The 17,905-nt window shown below is 42.0% G+C and overlaps 1 long non-coding RNA gene across 1 annotated transcript; it reads right to left on the bottom strand.

Moving 5' to 3' along the window:
- Window positions 1–4,315: 4,315 nt before the first annotated feature.
- Window positions 4,316–8,937, bottom strand: LOC123094788 (uncharacterized). The gene is made up of 4 exons (XR_006445974.1): window positions 8,806–8,937; window positions 8,320–8,706; window positions 6,425–6,522; window positions 4,316–4,380 (listed from the first exon to the last, which is right to left on the bottom strand). It is a non-coding gene; the product is annotated as an uncharacterized lncRNA (long non-coding RNA).
- Window positions 8,938–17,905: the final 8,968 nt, after the last annotated feature.

The raw sequence follows: 17,905 nt of genomic DNA, 5'->3' as shown, positions 1-17,905 counted from the left end.
ACTTGATTATGCATTATGCCATGATTATGATATGTGTGTTTACCATGTCGGTTGCTTCTTTACCGTTTGCTTCTCTCGTTAACATCCGGTTCCATTGCGATTTGAGGATTCGTTCGACTACGCTCGTTCGTCTTCTTCATGGATTTGGTCTTCTTCCTAGCGGGAATTTAGGCAAGATGACCATTACCTTGGATATCACTATTATCCTTGCCTTGCTAGCTGTCTCAATGATATCGCTGTGTTGAGCTACCTACCACTTGTTTGTCAAGCCTCCCAAATTGCCATGATAATCCTCTAACCTCCACCATCATAGCAAACCGTTGTTTGGCTATGTTACCGCTTGCTCAACCCCTCTTATAGGGTTGCTAGTTTCAGGTGCAGTTTTAGGTTGTTCCATGTTGGGACATGGATACTATGAGATATCACAATATCTCTTATTTAATTAATGCATCCATATAGTTGGTAAAGGTTGGACGGCTCAGCCATTTTCTTGGTGTTTTGTTCCACCCTTGTGACCTTAATTTTTGTCATACAAGTGTTATGTTCCTTGATGAGCGCTCCAAACACGTGTGGGGTTTTATGGGGACTCCCCTGGTCATTCGCTTAGGTTTAACTCTTCCAGCAAGGCCCAACATTGGTTTTACTATTTGCCTAATAACAACTAAAACTTGCATAGGGACATTCCAGACCTCGAGGATAATTAATCAACAATCCTGGGCCAATGGTCCTCATGAGTGTTGGTCCAAAACAGAGCCACTTGTTGTGCCACCCAATTAACTGGGGCCTCCGGTTGTCGTACGTAATTTTCATCCGGCCGTGGCCTGAGACGAGATATGCGTGGGTCCTATCAGGGTGTCGGCACGCCGGGAGGTCTTGCTAGTTTAGTTGTACCTTTGACGAGTGACTTGTCCATCGGGATTCCTTACTGTAAGCATCGTGTTATCATGGTGTGAGGATGTTCCATCAGATGTGTGTGGTAAATTTATAATGGACTACTTGGAGCACCCCTACAGGGTTAAATATTTTCGAAAGCCGTGCCCGCGGTTATGTGGCGACTTGGAAATTTATAATATACGATTGTAGAGAACTTGACACTGAACCCAATTAAAATACACAAACTGTGTGCATAACCGTGACCATCTGTTTTTGAGGGAGTTCGGGAAGAGAACATGGTGGGGTTATGTTTGACTCGTAAGTAGTTCATGATCACTTCTTGATCATTACTAGTTTGCGACCGTTATGCATAGTTTACTCTTCTTACTCTTGTACTCGTAAGCTAGCCACCATATAAATGCTTAGTGCTTGCTGCAACCTTACCACTTATCCATTCCATACCTGTCGGGGATATACCCTGCGGTGTAACCCGGACGGAAGTATAACCCGGTCGGACTTGGCGACTCACTAATGACCCGCCCTGACTGGATGACACACTAAGTGACCCGCCCGATCCTGGCGACTTATGGGTGACCTGGCAAGAGGATCAGAGGAGCGACAAGACCCGGGGGCCCAGGAGGCTCAAGGCCCAGAAGGCTGGCTTACGTTATGATAGGCCGGCTTAAGAGGAAAGGCGTGAGGAATATCTCCCTTACAAGGAATCAAGACTCGGACTTGTATCCAGCTTGTAGTACAAGATAGGCTAGTCCTAATCCTATTTGGACTCCACATGTAACCCGCCCCTCTAACTTATATAAGGAGGGGCATGGATCCCCAAAGAGGGACAAGAAACAAGAAACAATATCTAGGGCTAGACAGAAAGAGGAGAGCCGGTTTATGGTGACTCCCTCATGAGCATAATGAGACCTAGCCTCAAACAGCATGTAGGGCTATTCCGGATGATGTTTCCCAGGGCTCGAAGCTGTCTAAATCCTTATCTTGCGTGTTGCGTCTCTCGTCCCGATCAACCCCTCTCAAGCTACAGCAAAGATGCGTTGGACTTGCGACTAAGTCCTGACACTAAGGACATCTGCCGTGTTAATTCCACAACAGTTGGCACCCACCGTGGGGCTTGCGCACGGTGATGATGAGTTCTTGGAGGGATCTTCTTAGGGTTCGAGAAGCTCGCGATTTGTTAGATAAAAAAGCCCCAGCATGGAAGTGTACAGGGTAATCCGGCGCGGGACAACTTCGGTGAAGACATTACATGGGGAGTCGTCGCAGAAGTTGTCTCACATGGAGTATTCAAACAGAGATCAAGGAATTACTTAAGGGAAGAATCCAGTGCTAAAGCATCCAAATCATGCCACTACATGACTAGCATGGAGAACAAGAATTGATTGCTACTCCACATGATATCCAGACTTTTTTGGAACAACTTGAGATGTGGGCGTACGTGGGGTAAACCGACAAAAGGAGGGCTCGGTCGACATTGTGATGGCCGTCTGCAACTCGCTGGCTGAGCTAATTCAACAATCAGATTTGATGGATACTAGCATGTAATATACCAGCTCACGGTGGATCGAGCCCCGAAGCGTTCCGTCGGGCGTGACACTTTTTCCTGTTTCCAATCGAGCTAAGGACAAGATACATCAAGATCGGGCTGCAGCGACTACATCTCATCGAAACCAGCCGTGACCCGGACATGGATAAGTCAAATCAGCCACGAGGACCTGGCCAAGTCACTTCCACCACCCGTGGCCGGGGCGCTGCTGACCTATAGTTTTTTCTTTTACACAAGCAAACCGCCAAGATGCATCCGCCGGGCTGCCACCATGTGGCCTATCCTTTGAGCAATACAAGTTCAAGGCTGAATCGGTTTACACATAGATGCCGAGGCGATTTAAGTTGTACGGCTACTGCTGCCACTTCCAGGCGGTGGGGTATCATCTATCAAACAAAGTTACTGTTGCTGCTCCGTTTCAACTCAGAAGATTCCAAGTCCCAAGGTAGACAACAATAGCAGCTCAACTTGAAGTCGGATCCAAGGAGTCATTACGTACTACTTCAACTAGTAGTTGGTCACGTGACTAGCTGAAAGTAAAATCAAGTCCCGAGGCAAATTATCATATATTATCAGCCGCCGTCTGCACTGGATGGCTCAATGGGCAGGTGTACAAGTCACCGCCACTACAGTTTGGTTAACTTCAAACAGCCAGTTGGAAGGAGCCATTGGCCGAGTTGCTGACACGGCTCATACGGGATCATTTATAACCTGCCGCAGTCACCTCAACCTTCTGTAGATTCACATCGCGCTATCAACACCAATGATGTATACCTTCTGCTATGGTCAAATATGGAGAATCTCAAGCCAACTCCTCGAGTCGTCTTGAGACTCGGGGGCTACAGTGGTATGACTCGGCAAAATTAGCCGGTTTCAATGAATTCAAGAACTCCGAGTCATTGAAGGGAAAAATAACCCGGGCCCCAGAGATTACTGCTAGATCAATGAAAATTTAAAAGCCGTCAGAAGATTTCCGGCTCTAAATAAGGACTCTGGTTTAAAATCCGGCTCAAGAGGCATCTTTCTCCCACAAAGCACTAAAGCTCTCAAATCCGGTTCAAAATCCGGCTCAAGGTAAATTTGTCCCTCACAAATTTTTGAAACTTTCAAATCCGGTTTAAAGTTCTGGTTCAAAAAGAATTAATCTCTTGCAAAGTTCGAGTTCTCAGACAAAGTAAAGGTTGCCAAAAAGAACTTGCTGCCATCACTACTGGAATCTGGCACTTTGCCATCTGCCATGGCAGATGGGAAAGGCATGGTCGGCGGATGGCAAAGGCTTTGCCATCTGCCAGCAGATGGCAAACAGTTTGTCTGAAACCCTGCCGGTAAAGGCTTCTTTGCCATCTGCTGGCTGATGGCAAAGAGCATGTGCCTTTGCCATCAGCTAGCAGATGGCAAAGCCTCTTAACGGGGTTAGCCCCGTTAGAAGGCTAACGACATACTTTGCCGTCTGCCAGCAGATGGCAAAGGCTGCAGGCTCTTTGCCGTCTGCCAGCAGATGGCAAAGGTTGCATGCTTTGCCGTCTGCTAGCAGATGGCAAAGAGCTTCGCCATCTGCTGGCAGATGGCAAAGAGCCCAAATAGGCCAGCCCAAATTTTACATGTAGATGACACGTGGCCTCTTTGCCATCTGCCAGCTGATGGCAAAGTGACTATATTGCCCCATTTAATTTTGATTTTTCGTATATCAGTTCCTTTTCACAGAAAATCAAGCACAAATATATTTATATGACCAATATAGCATATTCAACAGATATTACCAATAGTCATGAACACATATATATCCAACACATGTTACCAATAGTAGCAAGTTTCATCCGTACATATACATAGTTTCATCAATATTACACAGTTTCATCCATAGGTAGCAAGTTTCACAAGGTCAAAACAAAAACTAAATACAAGCACTCCATCAACCCAAGCTTCCGTGATCTTAAGCAAATCTGTAAAATGGGAAAGAAGAAAGTTAGAAGAAGAAGACTAGAAGAAGAAGATTATTATGATGCGGAAATATGCATGGATTGTCAAAACTTGCATTATCCTACTATCACTAGTACAACAAAGCTGCAGGTTGGCATAGTTCATGAACCATGTACAGCATGACAAATACAATATCATCCAATGCTCGACTATGAACAAAATTGAACAATTACATCATGGGCTGGGATTTTGCTTTTTCTCTGGAACTAACAAAACATGCTAACAAGTTATCGGAACCATTCCATGATGCTACATAGCATTGAAACTAACAATACATGCTAATAAGTCATCAGAGCTACTGCATGATGCTACATGACCCTATCAAGAAACAAATCATCCAATCATGCCAACATAATCAAGCAAAGAAAATCGAAAGCATAATATTTGCTATCGACTCTCACATTTCTTTTTATTATCTAAGAGACAGTGGGTTGTATATTTGCAGGGTATTAGACAAGTATACAACGAAGCAGAAAATCGAAACTAACAAATCTTTCTAAGCATGGACACCTACAAGAACCTACATTCGTGAATATTTCCAAGCCTGTGCATTTTTAACCATTTAGACTTACAAATTGTTCAGCAAGAAAAAAAAGTCATATGGAAGTTACATTTGCTTCCAGACTTTAAGCCCGAAGGTGGGGAACTGGAGGAAGCCGCAGACGTGTACTTATCTTGTACAGCAGAAAGTGGTATAATCGTGTTACATGCACAAAGTTACTGTACTAGCCAGCCAAAAAGGAAAACTAATTTGAATCCTTATCAGCTTGAGGATTGTCACTGCAAGATGGCATGAATTTTGAGAAAACAGTTTGACAGGCTTGCAAATATCTTAAGAATAATAATATAAAACTTCGGAATATGACGAAGGTGTTACCATCGAAAAAACTTGAATGCAAGTACGTTATCATCAAATGACACTCCTAATAAGGCAGAGACACTAAAGATGTCCACAATCAGCTTTAATTTAAGAAACTGAATCATATTAACAAATCTAAGCTTTCAAAAGTGCAGAAGCAGAGTAGCAGTTATATACTAAGTTTTAGGCCAACAACAACAATGAATAAGCATGTGGTTCCAAGCTCTGATTCCTTGCTAGAAGTAATCCATAAACATCATATGGCCATATGGGAAACTTCTTTGTTACTCAAGCAAATTTCTTTCTCAAGATATACATTGGAGTCTGCAACATGCAGAGACAGATAATGCCTGCCAGACATCAATCTCAAAAGAACATCTTCCAGGAAGGAACTTACATTACACCTTGTCAGAGTTATTCGATATGGCTGTTGTAGCGTTCTCTTTTATCAGATTTGGCTAGAGTGTAATATAAAAAATGCATAACTTAATTCAAAACCATTGAGTGATTATATATACTAACAATACAAGGTGTACTACTCGAAGCAGGATACAGGTTAACTACAATCTCAATATATATCAACAGTGAGAGCCTTTTGAGAAGAGCCTAGATTTAGTTATTTTTAAATTCTGGGACAAGATTGTTTGTAACAATTTCTAGGTAGAACCACCATAAGCCCTAGAGCTCCAGCCCTTTTCCAAAGCTTCTATTACTCCATATTCTATCCTTCAGCGAAGAAATGTGAGTGCTAAGCGGTAATGATGGAAAAAATTCAGAATTAGTGCTGATTTCTAACACTCTGCATGTAACAAGTACTGCTACACTACCCAGGTGGCCAAATTCAGAGCAACAAAGGTCAATGGGGAAAACCAAGGGCATGCACTTTACTGAAATAACAAGGAGTTTTAACCCACATTGGAACAAATATAACTGAAATCCTAATAGAGTCAGAATAAATCCTAAACCCGAAGAATTAACAACCCAATCCACTATCACTGCTTGCATAGCCATTGTACCCAAACAGGCCCTACATTCAGTGCTACATACATTGAAATGTTGGACATAGACAAACATGCAATATTGTAAATTGGGTAAAACTCCAGCATCTTGTGTTTCTTTTTTAGTAGCAGTTTAGTTACCGCATTTACCTCGGCATTCTATCGATGAATCCATCCCAAAAATGGTTGCAAGCTAGCGTGACCTGCATTTCCCTCTTTCTTAGACTGGAGTCACCCAGGAGCATCACCTGCATATAGTTTCATTTTCCATCAGTAATGACAACTTCAGAATGCTATGTAAATAGTAAAAGAAAGATACAAATTAGGGTCTAAATACTCGGCGTTGTTAGTGTTGTGCCCGACAGTAGCTAGTTGCATGCAAACGAAACAGTATCAACAGAGGCAAGAGGATACATTTAGTGTGAATACAAATTGACAGGCACAACTATAATCAGAAATTATGTACCATGACAATCTACATATACATGATATTTTTCTAAAGATAGTTAACAGTGCAAGCATAGAAGAATCCACCAGAGCAAACTGGTGACCATCAGTTATAGCAGCATAAATACAAGATATCTTTGTTTACAGACATTTTAAGTAATCCTTGTACAGATACTGTGGCAGCGGAACGGCAAGCAAGATCTAGTAGTATAATTAATGGCTGATCAAGCAAAGATCGCATCTATTCAAGAGTCCGTTGAAAATCTTATCTGAAGAGATATGATTTCTGAACTCCAGTACAGTATTTCTTATCTGAAGAGAAAATCTTATCCCTCGACCACTCAACCCCTCGACCCTTGAACCCTCGGTGAAAAATATAGTTGAAAGATTGAATCAATTACGTTCTCTAATTAGTGTATGCCTCTGTCATGTTTATACTTGCAGATAAGAGAACTTGCTAATTTTCTTTCATTGTTTTTCAAAAGTCCCTTTTACGAAATCTAAGAGTGTCCTTCTGATGTTTCCAGGATTCATAGCATTACAACGCAGACTTGTTTTACTTACATCATATTTGTTTGTGATGACTTGCAGGGATATTATTTTGCATTGTGAACACACCGGTTTGTTCATCCAAATAAGCAGATATTACAACCTGCTTGCCATAGTTTACAATTTTTATGTGTTGTGGCCTTCTTGATTCAGTTTGGCAACTGACATATTTGAATGCCATCCACATGTCCAAAATTGATTACTTCATCTCTGTCCAAACTAAAGTTGTCAATATAGATCATGTCTGTGAGTTCTTTCTACACGAAATACTATCTGTAGAGAGTGCTTCTAAGTAAAATAAGTGTCATCTATACCATCTATTTATTTTCAGAGGGATGCCAAGGTAGCAACTAAGTACTAGAAAATTACATGACACATTAATGACTCCCAATATAGAATACAACAGGGAGCTTCTCCTAATCAGTGCCGGGCCATGTGTTGGAAGATGCAGACTCCATGTGGAATTGGAATATACATACGGGGAAAATCCCAAAAGTAAACTGATAGGTTGGGAGCATGTGATTTGGAATTAGCTAGCATGAAAGGCTACAGTGAAAATAACACGGAAAGGGTGGCTAGTAATCAAGTGGAATAATGCAACTGCTACACGCTGCTTTCCAAGTCCATCCGACGGATAAAGAAGGAAGCCGTGAGCTCTCAAGGTGTCGTGTCAATGGCCTATTGATTCCAAGTAATAAAAAAGAGGCTTTAAGCGTTGCTAATCAGTTGCGTTTGGGTCCAAGGGGGGTATACTCGGATCAACTAAACTGGCCAGAAACACAAAAATCGCTTCAATAAACTATACAGTAGGAAATTAATACAGCAAGATGAATTATTATGAAAAAAGTATAGATAACCCCCATTGTTGTCATGCCTGCGAGCACCATACATGCTAGTGGTACTTGGTAAACTGCTAGGCACACGTTCGTTATTTGTTGTTGGCATCGTTCCATCCCCTCGGAGCTCGGGACCAGGTTAGTATTGGAAGGTACTAGTACTAGTATAACAGCAGACCACCAGACACCGGATCTGACGTTCTGAGATCATACCTGTCATGCACCAGGATGATGAGCAGCAACCAATGGACGTGGACTAGGCGGAGGGAGCATTAGGGCGAGAGACCACGAGAAATAAACCAACTGTGGTGTTGCCTTGCCGCGGGGCCGGGCCAGGGGCGCGCGCTCGGCTGCTCGCCCGGCGTCGCCACGAGCACAGGGCGAAGGCGTCGCGTGCTATTCTGCCGCGGGGTACGGTGTTGGCGGGAACAGAAGCTGCTCTGGCCGCGCTCTGTGAGCCGGTCGATCTTGTACGTACGTGCTCTTCCGGGTCCAAGCAGCGGAGCGGGAACCCCGTCGCGCCTGGCGTGGACGGCTAGCTGGTGGCAGCCTTTCCCCAACCTCCTCCGGCGGCAGCGAGCGGCCTTGGCAATCCAATCGCTAGAGAAGAGAGAAACATGAGGCCAACAGAGCCGGGCTAAAAGTGGTAGGCGCAACACCGAGAGCGGAGGGGATATGAGGAGGAGGAGAAGGCAGTACCGAATCAAAGTCGGGTGGAAGCAGTCGGCGGGGACCGGCGTCGGCGTCGGCGGGGCGGCGGGGTGCTTGGGCGGTGGCGGGTGAGATGCGTGGGAGGGAGGGAGAGGAGGGGAGAGAGGGAGGGGATAACCCCACAGTTTTTTTTACCTGGAAAAAAATAACCTCATCTCTTTGCCATCTGCCAGCAGATGGCAAAGAATCTTTGCCGTCTGCTGGAAGATGGCGAAGAGGTGGGGCTGGTACGCCGTTACACGCTTGACGGTCATAGGATTTGCCAACCTCTTTGCCATCTGCTGGCAGAAGGCAAAGATTATTTTCCATCCACTAGCAGATGGCAAAGAATTGGCTGATGGCAACCATGTTCTTTGTCGTCTATCCATTCTTTGCCATCTGTTTTTTATAAGCAGATGGCAAAGACGTTCTTTGCCATCAGCTGGCAGATGGCAAAGAGCTGGCTGATGGCAAATTCCTTGTTTCCAGTAGTGCATGATGCGCAGTTCAAACATGGGTGTCCTACTTTACGGCTTATTTTATCATGGTCACTTGGGGGCTTCCTGCTCAACGGGCATAGCTATTAGTACCCTCTTGATCGGTGCAATGCCAAAATTTATATGGTCACTTGGGGGCTTCCTGTTCAAACATAGGTCGTATTCGAACCAAAGAGAACATAGCTGTTGATACCCTTTTGATTAGCAAACTGCTGAACCTACTTGGGGGCTTCTTGATCGTATCCAAATCATATCTCAACCCCTTTGGGAATCGACGTGGATCGTATTCGAATCAGCATCGTTAAACAACTATCATGGTCACTTGGGGGCTTCCTGTTCAAACATAGGTCGTATTCGAACCAAAGAGAACATAGCTGTAGATGCCCATTTGATCGGCATCACCAAAGCCACTGGAGGCTATATGATCATATTCGAATCTTAGCTTAACCCCTTTGGAGCGGTTTACTGATCGTATTCGAATCAGAAGACTCAAAATTTTGTCTATTTCTTCTACAGCTTTATATAATCGCAAGTATTTGAGTTATCACAAATATCATATGTGCCGGCTCTTATAGAGTTGAGTTATTAACTTCACTATCCGGGTCATATAAACCGGCGGTATCATTCAAAGGATCATAGGGATCTTGTGATTTACTTGTGTACAGGATAAGACTACATTTGGGTGGTTACCCGCCCTGGCTTTTGATGTTAAGTCGCCAGGGCATATGTTGTTTAAACTCTTTGCAGGGTTTGTAGAAATATGACATATAAATGATTAAGTTCAAGCCCATCATCAAAGATTGAAATTGGTGTCTCAGAAGGGGTATCAATTCTTGATTTTCTAAAAGGCTATAAGCTGCCGGGTTATAAAAATTCTGGCTTACAATGGAGGTGTATTAAATCGCCATCGGCCAAGAGCCGTCGGGTATTTAAACTCCGGATTTACTTATCAACAGATGAGGTATTCAAAGTCGCTTTGGTGCAATGGCTATTATTTTATCAATGGATATGATTTATTCTATAATGGACGGAATAGTTCCGAGTCGCTGCAGGCTTATGACCCGGCACTTGGGGGCTACATTATTCAAATTGAGATTACATCAAATATGCAAGTCCCATGTCACTGCCAGCATGCACCATGGCACTTGGGGGCTAATGCAAAGTTAGTTTTTGCTCAACTTATGGAAGACCCGACTCATCACATTCTAATTGAGTTGGCCCTTGGGGGTTACCAGTTGCTCATGTCAAAAATTCAAGGTACACAAGCATTAATTCATCATATTGAACGGTCCACTATTCAGTTCGTGGAGTACAAAGCTCTTAACCTTGTGGACGTGGGTTCAAGCCCCATGGTGGAGACTATATTCTATGATGTTATTATAAAGTCCCAGCTCAGTATTATCTTACTAAGCCGGCCCTTGGGGGCTACACATTGCTGTTCAAATTTATATGGTTATATCTACAAAGTCCCTGCTCATCATTGCATAATGACCCGGCCCTTGGGGGCTACACTGGTTGGAATTTTCATAAGCATAAAGCAATTACAAGTCCCAGGTTGCAGCAAGCATGACAACCCGACACTTGGGGGCTACACTGGTTGAAATTTTCATAAGCATAAAGCAATTACAAGTCCCAGGTTGCTGCAAGCATGACAACCCGACACTTGGGGGCTACATGTGTGGAATATTCAGTCTATATGATTGAGATGAATAAACCGGATTTCTTCAAGGTTGCAACATTTATTGGAGCAAGTCTTAAACCATCTCTTTGTTCGGCTCAAGACTTGGGGGCTAGAGGTAATATGGATATAAGGAGAAAAATCATAAAATTATCAGTTTTGAGCAAATCAGGAGGATAAATTACATAACCCGGTGTCAACAACAATTATGACCCGGCATCGTCTGTTTTATAATCCGGCAGTTTTTGGTAATGATAAACCGGCAAGTTTTACATCTTCAAGCCAGCTGAATATCACATGAGTATTTGAAGACCAAAATTATTTAACCCAGCGCCATGGAAACCGACTCAAGTGGACTATTCTTCACAATATTTTTCTGTGAGAAACCAACATCAGCAAATTGAGTATGAAGCTAGCTTATTGACCCGGATTTTCTAGAAGAAGGAAAAGACAAGGACTTAAGGATGTTCAGGTGCCGGTTTACAAGAATTCTTAACCCGGAGCACAACTTGTCAAATTTGTTCTTGTGTTTATTTTGTAGCATAAGTTTACCATGGATAAATTCAAGCTAAACTTGGGGGCTAATGTTGGGGATATACCCCGCGGTGTAACCCGGCCGGAAGTATAACCCGGCCGGACTTGGCGACTCACTAATGACCCGCCCTGACTGGACGACACACTAAGTGACCCGCCCGATCCTGGCGACTTATGGGTGACCTGGCAAGCGGATCAGAGGAGTGACAAGACCCGGGGCCCCAGGAGGCTCAAGGCCCAGAAGGCCGGCTTACGTTATGATAGGCCAGCTTAAGAGGAAAGGCGTGAGGAATTTCTCCCTTACAAGGAATTAAGACCCGGACTTGTATCCGGCTTGTAGTACAAGATAGGCTAGTCCTAATCGTATTTGGACTCCACATGTAACCCGCCCCTCTAACTTATATAAGGAGGGGCAGGGCTCCCCAAAGAGGGACAAGAAACAAGAAACAATATCTAGGGCTAGACAGAAATAGGAGAGCCAGCTTATGGTGACTCCCTCATGAGCATAATGAGACCTAGCCTCAAACAACATGTAGGGCTATTCCGGATGATGTTTTCCGGGGCCCAAAATTGTCTAAATCCTTATCTTGCGTGTTGCGTCTCTCGTCCCGATCAACCCCTCTCAAGCTACCGCATAGATGCGTTGGCCTCGCGACTAAGTCCTGACACTAAGGACATCTGCCGTGTTAATTCCACGACAATACCCATTAAGCTTTGCTAGTCTTGATACCCATGGTAATGGGATTGCTGAGTCCCCGTGGCTCACAGATTACTACAACAATAGGTGCAGGTACAGGTAAAGTGATGCTTTGACATGAGAGCGATGCATGTTTGCTTTTGGAGTTCTTCTTATGCTTCTTCATCGATCATAGGATAGGTTCCGGGTCGGGAGCCTGGGATTAGCAGGGTGGATGTTTGATGACCAACAAGTATAGGGGATCTATCATAGTCCTTTAGACAAGTAAGAGTGTCGAACCCAACGAGGAGTAGAAGGAAATGACAAGCGGTTTTCAGCAAGGTATTCTCTGTAAGCACTGAAATTATCGGTAACAGGTAGTTTTGTGATAAGATAATTCAAAACAAGTAACAAGTAACAAAAGTAAACAAGGCGCAACAAGGTAGGCCAGTCCTTTTGTAGCAAAGAACAAGCCTGGACGAAGTCTTATCTAAAGCAAAGCGCTCCCAAGGACTCATGGGAATTATTGTTAAGCTAGTTTTCATCATGCTCATATGATTCACGTTCGTTACTTTGATAATTTGATGTGTGGGTGGACTTGTGCTTGGGTGCTCTCCTTCCTTGGACAAGCCTCCCTCTTATGATTAACCCCTGTCGCAAGCATCCGCAACTATGAAAGAAGAATTAAGATAAATCTAACCAGAGCATGAAACATATGGATTCAAATCAGCCCCTCACGAAGCAACGCATAAACTAGGGTTTAAGCTTCTGTCACTCTAGCAACCCATCATCTACTTATTACTTCCCAATGCCTTCCCCTTGGCGCAAATCATGCTGAATTATCATGTAGTCGACGTTCACATAACACCATTAGAGGAAGGACAACATACATCTCCTCAAAATATTGAATGAATACAAAATTCACATGATTACTTATAGCAAGACTTCTCCCATGTCCTCAGGAAGAAACGAAACTACTCACAAAGCATATTCATTTTCATAGTCAGAGGAGTATTAATTATAATTAAGGAACTGAACATATGATCTTCCACCAAATAAACCAACTAGCATCTACTACAAGGAGTAATCAACACTACTAGCAACCCAAAAGTACCAATCTGAGGTTTTGAGACAATTATCGAATACAAGAGATGAACTAGGGTTTGGAGAGGAGATGGTGTTGGTGAAGATGTTGATGGAGATAGACACCCTCTTGATGAGAGGATTGATGGTGATGACGATGGCGATGATTTCCCCCTCCTGGAGGGGTGTTTCCCCGGCAGAACTGCTCCGCTGGAGCCCTAAATTGGTTCTGCCTAGGTTCCGCCTCGAGACGGCGGCACTTCATCTCAAAAGTTTCCTTTTTATTTTTTCCAGGTCAAAACGCGCCATATAGCAGAAGATGGGCATCGGGGGCCTGACATTGGGGCCATAAGACCGGAGGGCATGATAGGTGGCCCCCCTCTGGTGCTTTCTTCGCCCAATATTTTTTATATATTCCAAAAATGTTCTCCGTGAAGTTTCAGGACTTTTGGAGTTGTGCAAAAAAGGTCTCTAATAGTTTCTCCTTTTCTAGTCCAGAATCCTAGCTGCCGGCTTTCTCCCTCTTCATGTAAACCATATAAAATAAGAGAGAACAGGCATAAATATTGTGATATAACGTGTAATAACAGCCCATAATGCAATAAATATCAATATAAAAGCACGATGCAAAATGGATGTGTCAACTCCCCCAGGCTTAGACCCCACTTGTCCTAAAGCGAAAGCCAATATCGAAAAATATGTCCACATGTTTAGAGATAGAGGTGTCGATAAAATAAAACATGGACATGAGGGAATCATGATCATCTTTAGAACAAAAACATATATTGTCATATAATTTCTTATGCGAAAGTAAAAATTCATTCACAAACTAAAGTATGAATCAAAAAATTCATAGAAAACTAACAAACTATGATCTCAGCCATTGAAGCAATTGCAATTTATCATAACATCGGAAAGAGTCGACATAAAAGCTTTTCAGCAAGTCCACATACTCAACTATCATTTAGTCTTTTATAATTGCTAACACTCATGCGATACTTATGGGTTGAAAGCTTCAATCAGAGAAAGAGAAAGATAGGGGATTATAGTTTCGCCTCCCAACCTTTTACCTCAAGGGTAATGTCAACAATAATACTTTATGAAACCTACATCCGAGTGGATATATTTATTTGGATCTCTCCAACACATAGTGCTTGCCAAAATGAAAAAGTGTAAAAAGGAAAGGTGAAGATCACCATGACTCTTGTATAAGGGTAGAAGATAAAAGTAGAAGATAGGCCCTTCGCAGAGGGAAGCAGAGGTTGTCATGCGCTTTTATGGTTGGATGCACAAAATCTTAATGCAAAAGAACATCATTTTCTATTGCCGCTTGTGATAAAGAACTTTATTATGCAGTCTGTCGCTTTTATTTCTTCCATATCACAAGTTCATATAACGCTCATTTTCTTCATACTAATAGATCATACATATTTAGAGAGCAATTTTTATTGCTTGCACCGATGACAACTTACATGAAGGATCTTACTCAATCCATAGGTAGGTATGGTGTACTCTCATGGAAAAACTGGTTTAAGGGGTGTTTGGAAGCACAAGTAGTATCTCTACTTTTGTGCAAAGAATTTGGCTAGCATGAGAGGGAAACGCAAGCTCAACATGTTGGATGATCCATGACAATATAACTTCTATTCGGTTATAAGGATAGATAACCCATTAAGTTATCTTCCTTGTCCAACATCAACTTTTTAGCATGTAAGATTTTAATGAGTGCTCACAATTACAAAAGATGTCCAAGATAGTATATTTATATGTGAAACATCTCTTTATTACTTCCTATTAATTGCAACAATGACCAAAACAATGTTCGTCAACTCTCAATAACTTTTATTCATCATACTCTTTATATGTGAAGTCATTACTCTCCATAAGATCAATATATGATCTTTTTATTCTTTCTTTAATTCCCTCAAGATCATAGAAAGATAGCAAAGCCTTCAACTCAAAACCACTCTTCATTATATATTACTCACGGACTCGATTACATAGATAGAGATCAAAACAAAACTCAAAGCTAGATCATGCTAAAATTTTATTCTACTAGATCAACAAACAACCAAAAGTATCGAACTAAAAAAAGTAAAGGTGTGATGGTGATACGATACTGGGGCACCTCCCCCAAGCTTGGCAGTTGCCAAGGGGAGTGCCCATACCCATGTATTTATATCTCTTTCTTTGGAGGTGGTGATGATGGAGTTGTTGATCTAGTAGGCTTCTTCCTTAGCTTGTGCTTGATGATAGAATTTTCCTCCCTTAGGTCCTTGATCTTCTGCTCAAGACTTAGTATCTTTTTACATAGTTCCTGTTTGTTTTTCAGTAAGAGACAAACAGGGATAAACTCGATCTTAGGTTTGTCTGCTTTATTAGGGAGACTTGACTTTTTGAACTCCATGTGCATGTCCCCAGGTTGTCGTAGTGGGACTTCACCTTCATCTGAGCTTGTCTCCTCCTTTCTGTTAGGATTATAGTCTTCTTCTTCCTTCGTGGTCCAACCACAATGCTCCAAGTCCCCGTACACTTTGGGATCTGCAACATAATCAGCCACATAGCTTTCTCCCTCTGAATCCTGGGACGACATATTGATCTAAATCTGCTACAGAAACATCTCAAAATAAAAACAGAGGATTTTGTCATGGTACGGTGGTCAAAACCTTCGGGAGATTATATAACAAATTTTTATCGACCAAAGGAAGTATTGTACAAGAAAACAGAGTCCAGAGGGCACACGGGACGACCAAAAGGGCAGGGGGCAAGCCCGGGTGGTAGGGCGCACCCTCAACCCTTGTTGTCTCCTCGTGTCTCTTTAAGACTATTTTTAATTTTCCTAATTTTTTAAATATTTGAAAATGGAGAAAATTTGTATTAGAACAGTTTTGGAGTCGGTTTACTTACCATACCACATATATATTCCTTTTGGAGTCTGAAACGTTCTGGAAAGTATCCCTTATGTACTCCTCCGGTGTTATGGTATTAATTATATTTGTCTCAACATTTATGGGAGTACCTGAGATATAATGTTTGATTCTTTGACCATTTACCACCTTCGGATTTGTGCCTTCTGCGTTGTTAATTTTTATGGCACCGGAATGATAGACCTCCTCGATAATGTAAGGACCTTCCCATTTAGAGAGAAGTTTTTCTACAAAAAATCTTAAATGAGAATTGTATAGCAAAACATGATCACCTACATTAAACTCACGCTTTTGTCTCCTCTTGTCATGCCATCTTTTAACCTTTTCTTTAAACAACTTGCCATTCTCATAGGCTTAGGTTCTCCATTCATCAAGCGAGCTAATGTCAAACAACCTCTTCTCACCGGCAACTTTGAAATCATAATTGAGCTCTTTAATAGCCCAATATTCCTTATGTTCGAGTTCGAGAGGTAAGTGACAATTCTTTCCATAAACCATTTTATATGGAGACATACCCATAGGGTTTTTATAAGTAGTTATATAAGCCCATAATGCATCGCCAAGTTTCTTGGACCAATTCTTTCAAGATCTATTAACAGTCTTTTGCAAAATCAATTTAATTTCTCTAATACTCAATTCTACTTGACCACTAGACTTAGGATAATATGGAGATGCAATTCTATGGTTAACATCATGCTTAGCAAGCATTTTATGAAAAGCACAATGAATAAAAAGTGAACCACCATCAGTCATTAAATATCTAGGGACTCCAAACCTCAAAAAGATAACTTCTTTAAGCATCTTAATAGAAGTGTTATGATCATAACTACTAGTTGGAATAGCTTCTACCCACTTAGTAACGTAATCAACACGAACTAAAATATGTGTATACCCATTAGAGGAAGGAAAAGGTCCCATATAATCAAAGCCCCAAACATCAAATGGTTCAATAACAAGTGAATAATTCATAGGCATTTCTTGACGTCTACTAGTTATCAATTCTTTGGCGTTCATCACAAGGCAAGACAAACTTACGAGCATCCTTTAAAAGAGTGGGCCAATAAAAACTGGATTGCAATACCTTATGTGCAGTTCTATCTCCAGCGTTGTGTCCTCCGTAAGCCTCGGAGTGACACTTGCGTAGGATTTGTTCCTTTGATATCTTTAGGACACGACATTCTTTCAATGGCATCTACTTTAGCTTTATGAACTTCAATACCTCTTTCAGAAACTTTATGCCCCAAGACAATACCTTCATTAACCATTAAGTTGCACTTCTCCCAATTCAAGACGAGATTAGTTTCTTCACATCTCTGCAAAACTCGATCAAGGTTGCTTAAGTAGTCATCAAAAGAAGTTCCATAAACGGAGAAATAATCCATGAAAACCTCAACAATCTTTTCACAGAAGTCATAGAATATAGCAATCACACATCTTTGAAAGGTAGCAGGTGCGTTGCATAAACCAAAAGGCATATGTCTATAAGAAAAGGTACCGAAAGGGCAAGTAAAAGTGGTCTTTTCTGATCATGTTTTGACACAGGTATTTGAGAGAAACCAGAATAACCATGTAGAAAGAAGAAATTTGTATGTTTGGATAATCTTTCTAACATTTTATCAATAAAAGGTAGAGGGTAATGATCTTTTCTAGTAGCTTTATTTAATTTACGAAAATCAATTACCATTCTATAACCTGTAACAATTCTTTGTGGGAT

The sequence above is a fragment of the Triticum aestivum genome, chromosome 4B (genome assembly GCF_018294505.1).
Source record: "Triticum aestivum cultivar Chinese Spring chromosome 4B, IWGSC CS RefSeq v2.1, whole genome shotgun sequence".
Classification (NCBI taxonomy): domain Eukaryota; kingdom Viridiplantae; phylum Streptophyta; class Magnoliopsida; order Poales; family Poaceae; genus Triticum; species Triticum aestivum.
The sequence above is the reverse complement of the archived record's forward strand: the minus strand, read 5'-3'. Positions and strand labels throughout refer to the sequence as shown.